The 16182-nt window shown below is 40.7% G+C and overlaps 1 protein-coding gene across 10 annotated transcripts in view; it reads left to right on the plus strand.

Moving 5' to 3' along the window:
• Window positions 1–11761: 11761 nt before the first annotated feature.
• The window catches only part of LOC139373525 (myocyte-specific enhancer factor 2D homolog), a 31768-nt gene continuing 27347 nt past the window's right edge, over window positions 11762–16182 (plus strand). For 6 of the 10 annotated variants that reach the window (XM_071114138.1, XM_071114139.1, XM_071114142.1 and 3 more), the window contains exon 1: window positions 11776–11969. The gene's annotated coding sequence lies outside the window, so the exon portion shown is untranslated. Of the gene's footprint in view, window positions 11970–16182 lie in introns of all 10 variants that reach the window. The other 4 variants (XM_071114137.1, XM_071114141.1, XM_071114145.1 and 1 more) reach the window with 2 other exon arrangements.

The raw sequence follows: 16182 nt of genomic DNA on the forward strand, positions 1-16182 counted from the left end.
GTTATCTGTTGGTATTGAGTAAAAGGTCCCCCCTACACACACATTGCTTTTATGGCATTGTGAGTTGTTGCACCCCTGTCATGTCATTCACCATGAAAATAAATGACACAGTGGTGTGCATACGTCCATTATTTCTCAGGTACTGTGTAAAAAAGACATTGGTTAAAATAATATCAAAAGATTAACCTCAATTTGACCGACTGGCCTACCTTCACCTCTCTCTCCACCTTCATCTTTCTACCTTCACCCCTCTCTCTCTCTCTCTCTCTCTCTCTCTCTCCTCTCTCTCTCTCTCTCTCTCTCTCTCTCTCTCTCTCTCTCTCTCTCTCTCTCTCTCTCTCTCTCTCTCTCTCTCTCTCTCTCTCTCTCTCTCTCTCTCTCTCTCTCTCTGTCCATTATCTCACTGACAAGTCTCCATTCAGATAATAAGGACACGAAAGGAATGCCAGTTCCTTGTTATGGCAAGATCCCCATAGTAATGGGAAAGAATATCAGTACTGGAAGGCGAAATTACAGGGTATAGGGCAGGCTATAGAGGTCAAAGAAGACGGTCTGAAGGCATCTAACCTCGGTGATTGAGTTGCCAGCATGAGGCCTTCTTTATTAGGACCGTTTGAACAGAGGAGCAACGGTGTGGATGGAAGCTCGAGCTAATGAACTCAGGCTGGAGCGCACGGACAAAGTGCTGAATTTAAAGGTTCCCAACCTTTGCCACTTTCAACTAACGTTCGGACAAATGTGAGAATCTATTGCGTTGTTCCCCTGTTCAAATGGCGTCCCGCACTAGGAAATTACTATTGGCGTCGCTCTCGTAATATCTGATTGAAAGGTGAAAAACAGGTGCCCGTTGACGAGATTATGATATTAATACGCTAAATACATTGGTTATATTATTCTTACGGTAACTATAGATTTCGAATGCCTAGCATATACACATCTCACTCATATAATAATTGATTGAAATGACCTAATTATTATTATGAAATTGCCCAATAAATTACTTTTTATTTTACTTTTTTTAATGGAAATTTCAATAAATGACAGTGAAATCATTTGCGGGAGAATATTTAGGCTCATGATAATAATAGCCTAATAACAATAGCCTTATTATAATAAGGCCAGATAAAACATTCATAATGTTTGGTTAATTGAACAGAACCAGCATGTTCTCATGTTTATAAGCACATATATTTCGAAGTAGGTTACACAGTGCCACTTAGCCTAACAAAAAAGTTGCAATGGAACTAACATTGCATTGTGTTACGCGACGAAAAAAAAAGTTTAAAATCTCTAATTGTAACAGAGAGTCTGTAACATAGAATATCACCTATAGGCTACACAACTAACCACTAAGCAAACGCTGGTTTATTCAATATAGTCCATTTAAATTTAATTCCGTTTCAAGCGATTTTTTTTTCTCTGTGGTATTTTACAACCTCATAAGTTACCTATTTGTATCTAGGCTAATAGGCTACTAACTTTTTTTCTGTCAATCTTCCAAAACGCAAATAAAAATCACTTACAGTTTCATCCCATGTTGAAACCTTTATAGACCTTTGTATCACTGTAAGCGTGACATTGCCTATTTTTTTCTTCACTTTCTGTCCATATCAGAAGTTTATTGGTAGGCTATGGTTCGTTAATTCGATCTATTCGATTTTAATTAATTTGTCTACTGAGAATTAAAACAAATTAGCCTGGTTCCTCTCTAGGTTTCTTCCTAGGTTTTGGCCTTTCCTGCATTACATGCTGTTTGGGGTTTTAGGCTGGGTTTCTGTACAGCACTTTGGTATATCAGCTGATGTAAGAAGGACTATATAAATACATTTGATTTGATTTGATATTACGGTGGCATATTTGACAATCCTTTATGGTGGAAATGATAAGAATTCCAGTGATTCCTTTGGAAAACGTAACAACGGATTATAAACACCATATATACAAAAGTATGTGGACCCTTCAAATTAGCGGATTCGGCTATTTCAGCCACACCCGTTGCTGACAGGTGTATAAAATCGAGCACACAGCCATGCAATCTCCATAGACAAACATTGGCAGTAGAATGGCCTTACAGAAGCTTAGTGACTTTCAATGTGGCACCTTCATAGGATGCCAACTTTCCAACAAGTCAGCTGGTCAAATTTCTGCCCTGCGGCTCAGCCAGGAAGTGGACTCTGGAGCAGTGGAAACGCATTCTCTGGAGTGAGGATTCACGCTTAACCATCTGGCAGTCTGACGGACACATCTGGGTTTGTTAGATGCAATGAGAACACTACCTGCCCGAATGCATAGTGCCAACTGTAAAGTTTGGTGTAGGTGGAATAATGGCCTGGGGCTGTTTTTCATGGTTCGGGCTAGGCCCCTTAGTTCCAGTGAAGGGCAATCTTAACTCTACACAATTACATTCTAGATGATTCTGTGCTTCAAACTTTGTGCCAACAGTTTGGGGAAGGCCCTTTCATGTTTCAGGATGACAATACCCTTGTTCACAAAGCAAGGTCCATACAGAAATGGTTTGTCGAGATTGGTGTGGAAGAACTTGACTTGCCTGTGTAACAGGGTTGGTTATGTTTCCACTTGCCTCTAAAGAAATGTGTATTTAATGTTCAAGCATTCTTATTGGTTGGTTCAACTCTGATGACAATAAGGTGTGTTGTGATTGGCCCCGCTTGCAGATAGGGGTAGATAGCGAACGTCAGGTCTTCCTAGTATGAAAATGCAGAGCAAGGGGAAGAACTACTTCAAGGCCTCAGAGCGAGTGACGTCACCGATTGAAACGCTATTAGCGCGCGCCACCGCTAACTAGCTAGCCATTTCACATCGGTTACACTTGCACAGAGACCTGACCTCAACCACACCGAATTGGAATGCCGACTGCGAGCCAGGCCTAATCGCCCAACATCAGTGTCCGACCTCACTAATGCTCTTGTGGCTGAATGGAAGTAAGTCCCCGCAGCAATGTTCCAACATCTAGTGGAAAGCCTTCCCAGAAGGCTGTTAAGCAGCAAAGGGGGAACCAACCCCATATTATTGCCCATGATTTTTAAATTAGATGTTCGACATGCATACTTTTGGACATGTAGTGTATTTTGCAAAACCACCATGTAAATGTGTGGCAGGTAGTCCAAAGGTTAAGTAACAGAAAGGTTGCTGGTTCGAATCCCCGAGCCAGAAAAGTGGAAAGATCTGTTGTGTTTATTACAACCACATCTAGCCGTAACCTACTGACATAACCACGGCTCTACGAACCAATTGATATTTCGTTTAATATGAGAGTTTCTCTAGCAACCCCATTTTCAAAAAATGCGACCTCTCGTTTGGGAAACGCTTATCTAGCATTTTGGGGGCGATGAAAGTCTTTTTCATCTTCAATGAAGGGAAGCTTAGTGGGCAGGGGATCGTTGGGCAGGGGGATCATTGGGTGATGCAAGTATGTGCGAGGAAGCATGAACAGGGTGGGACTAAAGTTGGTGAAATCTGAACTGTAGTTGCATACTCTACGACATCACTTTGCTATTGAGCAAGCAAAGATCACTATAGTTTTCAGCCCGAGTAGGCGTTCCAGTCTTTCTCTGTTGTATTTTTAATATGTACAGTAGGTCTACCCATATGTGTCATATCCCTTTCTTGCAAACAATTTGGTATTTACATACATCAATGAGAGTCGATTTATCTTCGACATTATTTCAGATAGAGATTATAGGAAACATGCGTTCTCACCATTTTACTATTAATCATATGCTATATGTCCAATACAAGGCATGTTATTTTTACTATCCTGTCAACACAAGATCTTATCACTTGAAATTAGATAAATCTGGAGCCATGTATTTTGTTAATATATAATGTATGTATCTGGTTTAAACTAGAGTTGGGGTTAATTCCGTTTCATTTCAAGAAATAAATTGACATTCAAGTTTAAGAATTGAAAATAGTTTTAAAACAAATTTATTGTTAATGAGTAATATAATCAATTTAGGAGATGACTTGGGCAAATACATGCTTCAATGGAATCCGAAAATGCCAATACAATTTTGGCAGTGGCTAGTATAACAAAACTAAAGTGTAGATTGCAGTCACTCCATAGACTGCTTTAAAAGGTAGGGAAACAAATATCTAAATATTTAAAATTGCTGAACTATCCCTTCAATTGAAACTAATTGACCCCGATCCTGGTTTAAACCAATAGTATGAATATATCATTAATTCCTTATTGTGCATTCAGTTTGTGTATTAATACATTCGCATAGATATTATTTTTTTTTCTCATTTGAAATAACTCTTCTTGTTGTTTTTATTTATTTGTTGAATCTCAAATGAGGTAGGCTAAATAAAGTCTAATACATTTGGTAAAAGAGGTAACCTCAATTCAGTCAATTCTTCTGTAACTGTTACAGAACTGTTAAGCCACTACAACTGTCACTACTAATTTGCTTGCACTAATGATTATTTGATGCAGGAACAATTGTGAAACGCCTCCACTGTATGCAATTATTATCTGTGGAGACGGAATAAAGATAATCCCCATTCTAAAGACTATGCTTCCATCATGTGGTGTTTTTGTGTATTTCACATGCCACCTGCTTTACTTATGCTGGAGGCTGACAACAGGATAGGATTCTGCGTCCCCCAGCTGTTTCCGAAGTTGCACTACACATATTTAGAGTTGAGACGTTCTCTCTTTATAAAAATCAAGAGTCAATATTTATCTGTTGGGTGGGGAATTCTAATGTGTCGATCTGTAAAGGTAGCCTATAATCTGCAATATTTACAGAATTTTCAATGGTAATGGTTCATTCGGCGAAAAAACGTACAATTGAAAGAGCATTAGCCAATTGTGACTGCTGAGGCCAAATGCTGTAATGTCAATCTACAGTTGAAGTCGGAAGTTTACATACATTTAGGTTGGAGTCATTACAACTCGTTTTTCAACCACCACAAATTTCTTGTTAACCAACTATAGTTTTGGCAAGTCGGTTAGGACATCTACTTTGTGCATGACACAAGTAATTTTTCCCAAAATTGTTTACAGACAGATTATTTCACTTATAATTCACTGCATCACAATTCCAGTGGGTCAAAAGTTTAAATACACTAAGTTGACTGTGCCTTTAAACAGCTTGGAAAATTCCAGAAAATTATGTCATGATTTTTCCATGATGTCATGGCTCATGACATAATTTGAGTCAATTGGAGGTGTACCTGTGGATGTATTTCAAGGCCGACCTTCAAACTCAGTGCCTCTTTGCTTGACATCATGGGAAAATCAAAAGAAATCAGCCAAGATCTCAGAAAATAAATTGTAGATCTCCACAAGTCTGGTTCATCATTGGGAGCAATTTCCAAACGCCTGAAGGTGGTACCACGTTCATCTGAACAAACAATATTTCGAAAGTATAAACCCCATGGGACCACGCAGCCGTCATACCGCTCAGGATGGAGACGCGTTCTGTCTCCTAGAGATAAACGTACTGGTGCGAAAAGTGCAAATCAATCCCAGAACAACAACAAAGGACCTTGTGAAGATGCTGGAGGAAACAGGTACAAAAGTATCTATATCCACAGTAAAACGAGTCCTATATCGACATAACCTGAAAGGCCGCTTAGCAAGGAAGAAACCTCTGCTCCAAAACCACTATAAAAAAGCCAGATTACGGTTTGCAACTGCACATGGGGACAAAGATTGTACTTTTTGGAGAAATGTCCTCTGGTCTGATGAAACAAAAATATAACTGTTTGGCGGTTTAGAGGAAAAAGGGAGAGGCTTGCAAGCCGAAGAACACCATCCCAACCGTGAAGCACGGGGGTGGCAGCATCATGTGGTGAGGGTGCTTTACTGCAGGAGGGACTGGTGCACTTCACAAAATAGATGGCATCACGAGGGAGGAAAATTATGTGGATATATTGAAGCAACATCTCAAGACTTGGTCACAAATGGGTCTTCCAAATGGACAATGACTCCAAGCATACTTCCAAAGTTGTGGCAAAATGGCTTAAGGACAACAAAGTCAAGGTATTGGAGTGGCCATCACATAGCCCTGACCTCTATAGAAAATTTGTGGGCAGAACTGAAAAAAACGTGTGCGAGCAAGGAGGCCTACAAACCTGACTCAGTTACACCAGCTCTGTCAGGAGGAATGGGCCAAAATTCACCCAAATTGTTGTGGGAAGCTTGTGGAAGGCTACCCGAAACTTTCGACCCAAGTTAAACAATTTTAAGGCAATGCTACCAAATACTAATCGAGTGTATGTAAACTTCTGACCCATGTGATGAAAGAAATAAAAGCTGAAATAAATTATTCTCTCTATTAGTATTCTGACATTTCACATTCTTAAAATAAAGTTGTGATCCTAACTGACGTAAGACAGAGAATGTTTACTAGGATTAAATGTCAGGAATTGTGAAAAACTGAGTTTAATGTATTTGGCTAAGGTGTATGTAAACTTCCGACTTCAACTGTATGTCATAGTATAAAAATAGATAAGAAAGAGCAGCAGAGCTTCAATAGTGGTATTGCCAGTGAGTTACTGACAGTATTATCACAATACCCCCAGTCTACATCCTACAATATCATTAAATAAGTACTGTATTTCAATCTTCTGTCATGCCATCTATGTAGTTAGTAGTACTATAGAAAAATTATGTTGAACCCTGTACTTTTTTACATCCCCATTATTGTTGCTCTCATTTCCTCTGTCTGTCTGCCTCATTTGCCTGCCTGTCACACACACACACACACAGCACGCATTCCCATCCCTATGTGCGGGTAATGTGGAAGTGGACTGTGGGTGGGTGCTTTTGTTGGTTTTGTTGCCATGGTGACAGTGTGTTGCCAGGCAGCAGGCGGGATGCGATGGCCCTTGGGAGCAGCGGGTCACCGCACACTAAGGGTTCTCCGCCCACACATACATACACACACACACACACTTCAGAGGAAAAATGGATAGAGGAAGTGAGGCACCCAGGAAAGCACCCAGGAATGGTTCAAGAATAAACACTGGACTGTTTTGGAGTGGCTAGCGATAAGTCCATATCTGAATTCCGCAGTTGATGGAAGGCACCACTCAAACATTGAAGAATTGGAGCAGTTTGAGCTGAAGAGTGGGATATATTACCCGTAGAAAGGTGCAGCAATCTCAGTGATAGCTACAATAAGCATTTTTTGCAGTTATCTTCACCAAAGGCTGTTTAACCAAGTATTAGCGCCTGGGTGCCAATAATTTTGTCATTGTAATCTTAAGTTTTCCAAAACAAAATTGGTTCTGCAATGTTGACAATATACAAGCAACGTGTGGAGACCAAAGTTTCTTTCAATTGAAACTTATTTTATAAGAAATAAGAAAATTGCTAAGGTGCAACATTTGTCTGCCACTGTATGCTTGATACATACTGATGGTGTAATGGGTCCTAGGTGTAGCTGGTGTAGAGAGTCAGGCGCAGGACAGCAGATTTAAGTAATCAACGTACTTTTACTCAAAATGTCAAATATACAAAGTAACAAATACACGCACACCATGACAGACCGAAAATACAATAAACAATCACTCACAAAATACCACATAGGGAACAAAGGGTTAAATAATAAACAAGTAATTAGTTGAGTGAAACTCGGTGTGAAAGACAGACAGAACAAATGGAAAATAAAAAGTGGATCGGCGGTGGCTAGAAAGCCGGTGACGTCGACCGCCGAACGTCGCCCGAACCAGGAGAGTGACCGACTTCGGCGGAAGTCGTGAAAGATGGTGACTTGATGTGACATTTAAAGGCAAAGAGGCAGTCGAAGCTTTAGAACAAATGTAGATATTTCCCCCCCGCTTTTTCACAGATCAAATTAAATCACAGATTATGTCTGTTTACATTATGAAATGATGTTCCCAGTCATAAACCCAATAAATATTACAGGAAATGTGAAACAAGTAATCCGTTCAACATGTTACATAAGGTTTATAAAAGCATTTAAGGAGGGCAATCCACCAACACACGCTGGTTTATCTGGGAATTTAGTTAATATTCCTTGAAACACCATGATGCTAAAACAAGATAAGATTGGAATATCATCCCTATTAAATCCATTGACTCATCAATTCAGTTATGAAGGTGAATCTTCTGGTCCCACAATACAGCCATGATATAGGTTTCCTGTAATACGTGTACCAAATACTAATATTTGTTTCCATGTTTATTCTGAATGTGTAAAGACCTCTGTCCAATCTGACAGAGGGGTTACATGTTGGCAGAAGGGGACCCATCTGTTTGCAGTGTATTTCCCCTGTAGCCTACATAAGCTTCTTACTTAAAACACACAGTAATCTTCTCCCCCACCCCCGGACTCACTCTCTCTCTCTCCCGCTCTCTCACACACACACACAAACTCACACACGCATGTCACACGAACAGACACCACTCTATCTCAACTTTATCTCTCTCTCTCCTCTACACTGCTCCCTCCATATTCAATTAGTAAGGTTCCATTATACACTGAGTGTACACAACATTAGGAACACCTAATGTTTGCATTAATAGACTGTCCAGGTGAATCCAGGTGAAAGCTATGATCTCTTATTGATACCACTTGTTAAATCCAATCAGTGTATATGAAGACAGCTTAAAGAAGGATGTGTAAGTCTTGAGACAATTGAGACATGGATTGTTTATGTGTGCCATTCAGAGGGTGACTGGGCAAGACAACATATTTAAGTGCCTTTGAATGGTGAATGGTGTATGTCAATAACTGCAAATGCTTCTGGGTTATTCACATTCAACAGTTTCCCACGCTCAACTGTTGGGTATCCTGTGAGTATCAAGAATGGTCCACCACCCAAAGGACATCCAGTCAACTTGACACAACTGTGGGAAGCATTGGAGTCAGCATGGGCCAGCATCCCTGTGGAACACTTTCGACAAGTTGTAGAGTCCATGCCCCGATGAATAGAGGCTGTTCTGAGGGCAAAAGGGGGTGCAACTCAATAATAGGAAGGTGTTTCTAATGTTTTGTACACTGTGTATTTTCATGACAGGTTTTACTAGGTTATTGTCACAGGACAATCCACAAAAGGTCATGGTCATAAACCAAGAGTTTAAGCACAATAAACTGTGAGTGGATCTATGCCTGCAAATGGTTTAAAGATGGCAATTTGTCTCTCCAAGATCGTTCATCCTGACAGAAGTTGATTTGCAAATGCTTCATAAAACCTCATCAAAATACATGCACTGTCATGTGTTCTTAAAAACCTTGTGATCTATAAGTTACAGACCCAGCGTACCCCGATTCACTCTGAATTCAATACTTTTCCGTCATACAATTGTATTTTCTTTCTACTGTATTATCTACGACCTTCCTCAACTGTAGTCTGATTTAAAATAATATAAATTATTGTGGCATCTTTAGAATCAGACAATCAAGGTGCTTCTGCCCTTGGCATCAATGGAAGTGTCGCAGATGGGAATCTGTGAAACTCACTCTTGAGTGTGAAATGTCGCCCCTTGCACAGACTTCTTCGGACAGGTAGAGACGCTTCAGGAGGGTGGTCACTAGAGTTGGGTGGTATCCAGATTTTCATACCATCATACCATTTCTTTACCATATGGGGGTATACACACAAGGGGCGCTACAAAAATTAATGTTACACTACAAGGTGTCAGAAGCATTCCACATGGATGCTGGCCCATGTTGACTCCAATTCTTCCTTCAATTGTGTCAAGTTAGCTGAATGTTCTTTGGGTGGTGAGCCATTCTTGATACACATGGGAAACTGTTGAGCGTGAAGAACCCAGCAGCGTTGCAGTTCTTTACACAAAACCGGTGCGCCTGGCACCTACTACCATACCCAGTTCAAAGCCACTTAAAACTTTTGTCTTGCCTTTTGTCACTCTCTGAATAGCACACATACACAATCAATGTCAAATTGTCTCAAGGATAGAGAATCCTTCTTTAACCTGTCTCCTCCCCATCATCTACACTGATTGAAGTGGATTTAACAACTGACATCAATAAGGGATCATAGCTTTCACCTGGATTCACCTGGCCAGTCTATGTCATGGAAAGAGCCTGGCTGCTGGCTTTAGTCAGGCGAAAATCATAGCAAGCTAGCTAGCCTTTTTAGCTCCCCACATCTCCATGTGAAATAATCATTCTGATATCAGCTAAAAGTAGAACGTCATCATGTTTGGTCACAGAGGGAAAAAAAAGCCCATGGCTAGCTAGTTGGCAACAGCAGGTTCTACCATTTCACTATAGCCCGGGATCACTCCTTATTGCTTCTAAACAAAACACCTTTTTGGGCAGATTCTTGTTGTTTGGTTTACTGTTTGAACAGTCACTGAGATTATATTTGGTTGGTTATTAATGCAAAATAGGCTACTTTGAGGAATAGTCTATTTTACAAGAAGCCGCCCCCTTTGTGACTAAAAACTACATCGCAACTCTGCTCCGTACTTTCAGTCTCTGTAGTGTGTGAGTTTACCTATAAAGCAACCAACTGTAGACAAAATCCAAGGTGTGATGCCGGGAGAGGTGCATCTGCAACAGCCGAAATTCAAGACACTGATGTGGTTTTCCAACAGAAAGGCTCAGTGCAACATGGCAGTGTTGCCATTGTTTATAAAAGTTGTTATTTGTAATGCCGAAATAAAGATGTACTCAACCCCCATACCTACACTAATAAACTTTAAATATACTTTGTATGTACATTGTACAATCAATTGGTGGGAGAGACTCAAATATCACATTCATTTGTATATATCCACTGTATACATGAATTGCGGCAAAGTTGGTTCCTGTTTCAGGCATTTTAATTGTTTTTCCTGTTTCAGGCATGTTGGCATTGGTCACGTTCACGTGGGCGAAACAATAACACCCTAATAATTAGTTACAGTAGAGCCTCCCACGATACAGGTGATGGTTGCAGGATTAAGATGGCGAAGAGCAACTGCAGAAATTTGCAGTTGACTGCAGTCAAAACTTCATGACCTTCCATCCCACGATTTGTGTACATTTCATGCAGTCGACATGTAGGCACAAATTGAAATATATTTATCCCCATATTGCAACACACTTTGAAAGGCGGTGACCATCTTGGAAAAAGGGATCTGCATGAATGCAATTGAAAAGCAATTTGTTAATTAAGACAATTAGAACACAAATCCTGCTGCCTAAAGAATAGGCCTATACTGTTGAAATTGCTCCCTCTCCTGATCATGGAGGAGACTGCACAGATTTGTATTTATTTTACAGGTCACATATCCACTTTATTTGGCGTAAACTCTAAAACTAGGGGAGAATCTCCTTCTGATACTCTTTGCGTCTTCTCTCCTCGCCTCCTTCTCAACACCCATTGGAGGAGAACGTCAGATAGGCGGGACCTCTGGCTTTTTTATCCAATGGGTTTTGAGAAGGAGCCGAAGAGTATGCAATTGAGATTCTCCCAATAATCTGAAGATATAGTAACGTCCTATCTGCAGAGCACGTAATTGTAAAACAGCTAATGGGTATTCTCCAGGAAAACAGGGTGGTAGGCCATTCGACCGTAGGCCACACAGTGACATTTGGAAAAGGTAAATACCAAAGCGGAGGGATACAAACACCCTTGTAGAACATGGCCGTCATCTCATCTCTTTCATGCCCTGCCCATGTACAGTAACTTCTACTGTGATTGGCCTTGACGTTATAGTATTAGCTTCTTATTGGCTTTTTACAAGTCACTAATGGCGTTGAAGCTATAGTATTAGCTTCCCTATTGGCTTCTTACAAGTCACTCATGCACTGGTGTCGATGACGTAAATTGTGCACTAGGTACACTGTATCGTTTGGTTGAACTGAATAGTTACATTTTACGTTAAACGGAAAAGGTTGGAGTGGATTTCTCTAAAGAGACATCGATCATGATTATAGCGCTTTGTCTTTTCATTACATCAATATTTTAAGCAATTCCTATATATTTTCACACCATTGTCGATGTGATATTTCAGGGTAAGTGGAATGATACATTTGCTCTCTGCGTATTTTTCCTTGTAAGAAAACGAATGCTTGTTTTAATCAAACAATTGTTGTCAGACGGATAGTTTATAATAGGCTAATTTGTATTGACAACATGATTCACCTAAATTGTATTTTGATTATAATTTGTCGGCCCAGTAGTCGAATTCATAGCTGACTAGATGGTTGGGTTGTATTTGTCGGAAGAGTTGAGGTTTTCAAGCAAGGTAGGCTAATGGCTGTCGGTCGGAGTTCGTCAGAGATCGTGAAATGGCCTAAAGAGCACCTTCGCTAGACGACAGATGAACCGTTCCTCCATGATGGTGTGAACAGTGAAAGCTCTCGGTTTAGAACGGAAGAGGTGCGTGCACGTTGACAACAGGGCCACAACCAAAATAAGAGCTAGAGCGAGCTGTCACCAGCGGATACATTTTCTGCCTATCAGTTGCTGCGTTAACATCGACTCTGAAAAATACGAGGTCAAATCATGACATTAGTGATCTCCAGGTCGTTAAGACGGAGTTCTAGAAAGAGGACAGATTTGGATGACCGTTCAAATGTATTTTTCCCAGTCGGAGCTCGTTTTTTTTCCGAGTTCCCAGTTGTTTTCAACGCTCAGAAGTCCGAGAATTCCGAGTTCCGAACTCTCCGTTGGTTTCAAAACAACTGGGAACACTTGCCGCGTTCAAACAACTGGGAACTCGGAAATCTCCGACTTCCAGTGCGTTCAAGTCGACTGGGAACTCGGGGAAGAAACGAGCTCCGACTGGAAAAATCGTTTAAACGGTCATCCAACTCGGAATTGCAAGTCGGTAACGCTGGCATTTTTATACAACTTTGTTTGCCAATTATTTTTCTAAGAAAATAATAGGTTACACTTCAGGCTACAAACAGTAGGCCATATATTTCCCCAGGATTAACAGCAATATTTTAATTTTCAATGTAGCTGTCAGTGACGAAATACTCAGGTAGGCTAGCTATCAATAGCAAAACATAGATGTCAGAGCATGCTGATGCATGAAGTTTGACATATTTATTTTATTTTTTATTCTGCCATTTTCTTTACATTTTAAAATCACTATACCTCTTCAAATCTCATGTCATTATTGCACTTTGCTGAACTTTGTTTGAATGTTATTCTTAAAACAAGCAACAAATCTCTCATTTGTGATACTGGGATTTGGAGATCATGTGCACTCTGTACCACATACAGCATTACTTTAATACATTCTATGATTACATTTTGAAGGAGAAGTTGTTGCATGAAGCCTCTTATGCAGAGATGGGTCTTTTGAAAGAATCTGGAAGGCCTTGCGCACCATTCAAATATTACGGATTTTACCTCACATGGGGGGGGAATTTGCTCAGATCTCTGTGCGCATTGTCATAGTACAGAGGGTAGGGATTCCCTAGCTGTTAAGCCACCTAAATACTGTACTTTAGTTAATGCGTAACGTCTTGACCCATCAGCAGACATTTAATATTAGATTCCGGGCCTTGATTTTTAGATTCATAGTGGAACATTAATCATTTCAATATCACGTGACCTGAAAGTTGGCAGGCATGTTGTGTGGATGGTCAAATCATTATTTTTTTGTCACATGCGCCAAATACAACGGGTGTGGACTTGACCATGAAATGCTTACGTACAAACCCATTCCCAACAACGCAGAGTTAAAAAGTAAGAAATGTGCTAAATAAAAGGAAATAGTAACACAATAAAATAACAAGGTCCAGGGATACGAGGTAGTTGAGGTAATTGTGTGTAGAGTTCAGTGAGTGTGCCTAGAGCCAGTGCAAGAGAGTCAGTGGAAAAAAACAAAACAATACAAGGCTGTCAATGCAAATAGTCCTGGTAGCCGCTTGATTAACTGTTCAGCAGTCTTATGGCCTGGGGGTAGAAGCTGTTCAGGAGCCTTTTGGTCTCAGACATGGCACTCCGGTACCACTTGCCGTGTGGTAGCAGAGAGAAGTCTACGACTGGGGTGGCTGGAATCTTCCACAGACACTGCCTGGTATGTATGTATGTATGTCCAGCTGTTGTCGGAAGTTTACATACACTTAGGTTGGAGTCATTCAAACTCATTTTTCAACCACTCCAAAAATGTCTTGTTAACATGGCAAGTCGGTTAGGACCTCTACTTTGTGCATGACACAATTTTTCCAACAAGTGTTTGCAGGCAGATTATTTCACTTATAATTCACTGTATCACAATTCCAGTGGGTCAGAAGATTACATACACTAAGTTGACTGTGCCTTTAAACAACTTGGGGGGGGAGGAAGCCAGAAAATGTCATTGCTTTAGAAGCTTCTGATAGGCTTATTGATGTCATTTGAGTCAATTGGAGGTGTACCTGTGGATGTATTTCAAGGCCTACCTTCAAACTCAGTGCCTCATTGCTTGACATTATGGTAAAATCAAAAGAACTCAGCCAAGACCTCAGAAAATAAATTGTAGACCTTCACAAGTCTGGTTCATCCTTGGGAGCAATTTCCAAATGCCTGAAAGTACCACGTTCATCTGTACAAACAATAGTACGCAAGTGTAAACACCATGGGACCACGCAGCCGTCAAACTGCTCAGGACGGAGACGTGTTCTGTCTCCTAGAGATGAACGCACTTTGGTGCAAAAAGTGCACATCAATCCCAGAACAACAGCAAAGGACCTTGTGAAGACGCTGGAGGAAATAGCTACAAAAGTATCTTTATCCACAGTAAAACGAGTCCTATATCGACATAACCTGAAAGGCTGCTCAGGAAGGAAGAAGCCACTGCTCCAAACCCGCTATTAAAAAAGCCAGCCCAGTTTGCAACTGCACATGGGGACAAAGATTGTACTTTTTGGAGAAATGCCCTCTGGTTTGATGAAACAAAAAATGGTCATTATGGCCAAACAGTTCCATCATTATGCTTGGAGGAAAAAGGGGGACGCTTGTAAGCCAAAGAACACCATTCCAACCGTGAAGCACAGGGGTGGCAGCATCATATTGTAGGGGTGCTTTGCTGCAGGAGAGACTGGTGCACTTCAAAATAGATGGCATCATGAGGGAGGAAAATTATGTGGATATATTGAAGCAACATCTGAAGACTTGGTCGCAAATGGGTCTTCCAAATGGACAATAACCCCAAGCATACTTCCAAAGTTGTGGCAAAATGGCTAAAGGACAACAAAGTTAATGGAGTGGCCATCACATAGCCCTGACCTCAAAACTATAGAAGATTTGTGAGCAGAACTGAGAAAATGTGTGCGAGCAAGGAGGCCTACAAACCTGACTCAATTACACCACCTCTGTCAGGAGGACTGGGCCAAAATTCACCCAGCTTGTGGAACTCTACCCGACACTTTTGACCCAAGTTAAACAATTTAGAGGCAATGCTACCAAATACTAATTGGGTGTATGTACATTTCTGACCCACTGGGAATGTGATGAAAGAAATTAAAGCTGAAAAATCATTTTCTTTACTATTATTCTGACATTTCACATTCTTAAAATGAAGTGGTGATCCTAACTGACCTAAAACATGACATTTTTACTAGGATTAAATGTCAGGAATTGTGTAACTGAGTTTACATTTATTTGGCTAAGGTGTATGTAAACTTCTGACTTCAACTGTATGTATGTGTAGACGGCATTCAGCTCGTCTGGTAGGCTGGCATCACTGGGCAGCTCACAGATGGGTTTCCCTTTAATCCGTGATAGTTTACGAGAGATGGAGTAGGATTTAATTTGAGTCATGTAGTTACCACAGTTCAATCAGTAAGGCTCTTCTGAATGCATTGTCACTTTTCATTCGTTTCTAATAAACTCATTCACATCTCTTCCTCTCACTGATCAGCATGGCAGGTATTTATAGGGGGGGGGGGTCCCAAACCAGCTGCCCTGTCTCTGAGGAGCATTCCTCAGAGACGAGGTCTACCTCAGAATATAATAAGGAATTTCAATGAATAGTTTCTGTCATTCAGTTAAGCCTGTACTCGATTGAACTGTATTGTTTGATGGTTCGTCAGAGATCGTAGGGGGATTCCCTATACGCATCTGGATTATTGTCCCGCTCCTTGAACGCGGCAGCTCTACCCTTTAGCTCAGTGTGGATGTTTCCTGTAATCCATAGCTTCTGGTTGGGGTATGTATGTATGGTCACTGTGGGGACGAGGTCGTCAATGCGCCTATTAATGAAGCCGGTGACTGATGTGGTAAACAAAT

This window comes from Oncorhynchus clarkii, chromosome 18, assembly GCF_045791955.1.
Source record: "Oncorhynchus clarkii lewisi isolate Uvic-CL-2024 chromosome 18, UVic_Ocla_1.0, whole genome shotgun sequence".
Lineage (NCBI taxonomy): Eukaryota > Metazoa > Chordata > Actinopteri > Salmoniformes > Salmonidae > Oncorhynchus > Oncorhynchus clarkii.